Here is a 280-nt window from a genome sequence, read left to right as displayed (position 1 = left end):
AGTCTCCTGGGCATGCTGTCACCCAGCTTCATGCAAACCTCAACTTCAGTTTTTTTCCCAGACTCGGTCTGAATTTTTGGACCCAAATTTGTATCAATTTTACTGGTAGTCCATTGTATGAATAATTTTTGGGTATGATTTGTCACAGTTTACTTTATTTTGCTATCCTCACTTACATAAATTAACTATAGTGTCCTGCACCCACTAGTAAAAAAATATCAAAATTATATCTGGTCTCTGAATCATGTTTGGTTTCACTGTATATCCTTCGGTTATTTTC

This window comes from Sinocyclocheilus anshuiensis, unplaced genomic scaffold, assembly GCF_001515605.1.
Source record: "Sinocyclocheilus anshuiensis isolate Anshui unplaced genomic scaffold, SAMN03320099.WGS_v1.1 scaffold6449, whole genome shotgun sequence".
Lineage (NCBI taxonomy): Eukaryota > Metazoa > Chordata > Actinopteri > Cypriniformes > Cyprinidae > Sinocyclocheilus > Sinocyclocheilus anshuiensis.
This window is presented reverse-complemented; position numbering follows the sequence as displayed.